Source organism: Chiloscyllium punctatum, unplaced genomic scaffold (genome assembly GCF_047496795.1).
Source record: "Chiloscyllium punctatum isolate Juve2018m unplaced genomic scaffold, sChiPun1.3 scaffold_1752, whole genome shotgun sequence".
Classification (NCBI taxonomy): domain Eukaryota; kingdom Metazoa; phylum Chordata; class Chondrichthyes; order Orectolobiformes; family Hemiscylliidae; genus Chiloscyllium; species Chiloscyllium punctatum.
In genome coordinates this window covers 17,501-20,000 of record NW_027311486.1, presented here as the reverse complement: position 1 = coordinate 20,000, position 2,500 = coordinate 17,501, and the positions used below count along the sequence as shown (strand labels likewise).

Genomic DNA, 2,500 nt, shown 5'->3' with positions numbered 1-2,500 from the left:
CGACGGTGACAGGGTACGGAAGACACAGCGGTGGCCTTCTGGCGACTTGGCCCCCGACAGCCCGACGTTCCGCCGTCCTCCCGATGGCCAGGAGGACCGTGCGGGGGTCGGCCGACGGCGTGGTAGGTGTGCCTGCACGGTGACGGAGCACACACCACGCCCGCCAACCCCTCCGTACCTCCCGAGACCGGTGGCAGGACGGAGCGGAAAACGTGCGGACTGAACGGGAGAGCCAAGAGCCAGCGATCCACGCGCGTGCGACCGTCCAAGTCACAGCGTTCGACGAAAACCTCCTCCCTCGGCCAGGCACTCGGCGCCAGCAGGGGAGACAGGATCAGACGCCCCGCCGGCCACTTAAGGCCGAGGACGAACCACGAGACGGGCGGCTGCAGCAGCGGGCGGCCTGCAGCTCCCAGCACTCTCAATCGATCAACCATCGAGTCGGGTCAGCGTGTCAAACCGGCGAGCTCCACGGTCAGGCCGGCGGCGCACCAGCACCGGACCTCCGCGGCTCCCTTCACTCTTTCCACTGCCAGCCAACCGAGAGACGGACCCAATGCGGACGTGCAGAGCTTAGGCAGACCCCCCACTGGAGGCTCAACACTTCGTGGCAGCTCCGTGTCCCAGAGACCAGGAGGGTTGGCACACACACACAGTGTGAACCACCGACAGCCATTCTGGGACCGGTGACAGCCGTGCTGGCCCCACTGCCACGACACAGACGGACGCCAGGCCGCGCTCCCCGGCGGGGGGATGGCGTCGAGCCTGACGAACGGAATGTGCAGGGTGGGGGGGAAAGGCCAAGCGCTCCGACGCCGGAGGGCTCCGGAGTCTGAACTTAGGGGGACAAAGAGGACGGGTCCTCTGCGACACCCCAGCCGCGCTCTCGCCAGCCAAGGCGAGTGCGATTGATTGCCAAACGACCCTCAGACAGGCGTGGCCCCGGGAAGAACCCGGGGCCGCAAAGTGCGTTCAAAGTGTCGATGATCAATGTGTCCTGCAATTCACATTAATTCTCGCAGCTAGCTGCGTTCGTCATCGACGCACGAGCCGAGTGATCCACCGTCAAGAGTTGTCTGAGTTTGTTTTAGGTCTCTCCCTCGCCAGAGGAAAGCGACCCGGACCGCACATACGCTCCCCACCTTGAGCTACAGCCACCTGCACGCCGGCGTGCGGGCGGAGCAGGGTGGCGTGAAGCGATGGGGAGCACCATCCTGGTGCGGCCCGCAGAAACATACGTCTATTGGGGGGAGGAGGACAGGGCGCCCAAGAGGCGATGCGTGCCCCAACGCACCGCAGCGACGGAGGCAGGATCACCGCCACCATGTCGCCCGCCTAGTATCACGAGGCGTGCAGCAGCTTTGCCCTAGGAAAAGCAGAGGCGGGAACGGGCACCGGCCATCGGTTCGGCAGCGTCACTGACGCGTGCACGTGGCGGCGTGTCGGCGAGCGGACTTCCTGCGAGGAGGCGGGGGCGGCACTCGCCCGAGCAGACGCCCGCCCGGCCCAGCCACCGCCGAGGTGGACTGGGAGTCGCGGCAACGGCTCGTCATACTCGTTCCCACACTCACAGCGCAGCTTGCCCGCAAGCCACCGACCACCGATCGACGCCAGGCGCCCCGACCGAGAGCGGGATCGCTCGTTCGCCCTGCTGGCAGTTCGCTGGGGATCACTACTGCACGGAGCTCGGAGACCGACGGGCGGCAACTCGAGAGTCTTTAAACCACCACCCCCATCCCGCAAGTGCAAAGAGGCTGTATACGCACAGACGGGTGAGGGGAATAGGTACCCCGTCGGGTTTGAAGGGAGCGTGACTAGATAGCAACGATGTAAACCCAGCCGATTTGGGAGCGAAAGACCGGCGCCTGCATCACCGGCTTCGTTTCCCGTGGCTGGAGAGTACACGAAACCCTCCGTCTGTCGCGAGCTCCCGACGACGCGGTGCCGCCAAGCAGCAGGGCCGGACCTGGTGTGGCTCCCCTCGTCGATCACAGACCGGTCGGCACTACTGACGAGACGGTGGAACGGGCTTCGCCCCTTGTGACGAAGGGTGATGCGAACCCGCCCGCCCGCGTGCGTTCGGGGTGGACTCGGCAAACGGAGATTTGAAATCGGAAAGTGTCCTCCTGCCCCGCGCAGGTAGGCGCCCAACAGTTGTGGGGGGTTTGGCGGTGACCACGGCTGCAGGGCCTGCTACCCCGACGAGCTCTCCTGCTGGCCCGAAACCACCCTCGCGAGACAAGTTGAAACGGAAACGGGCGTACCCCCAAGCCGACGATCCTTTCTTATTTGTTACTTTTTTTTTCACTTGCTCGAGTTGTGGGGATTTGGCGGTGACCACGGCTGCAGGGCCTGCTACCCCGACGAGCTCTCCTGCTGGCCCCGAAACCACCCTCGCGAGACAAGTTGAAACGGAAACGGGCGTACCCCCAAGCCGACAGAGATCCTTTCTTATTTGTTACTTTTTTTTTTCACTTGCTCGAGTTGTGGGGGTTTGGCG

At 64.6% G+C, this 2,500-nt stretch overlaps 1 non-coding gene across 1 annotated transcript; it reads right to left on the bottom strand.

Annotated features, from left to right (window-relative positions):
- Positions 1-920: 920 nt before the first annotated feature.
- Positions 921-1,074, bottom strand: LOC140475521 (5.8S ribosomal RNA). The gene has a single exon (XR_011960046.1). It is a non-coding gene; the product is annotated as a 5.8S ribosomal RNA (ribosomal RNA).
- Positions 1,075-2,500: the final 1,426 nt, after the last annotated feature.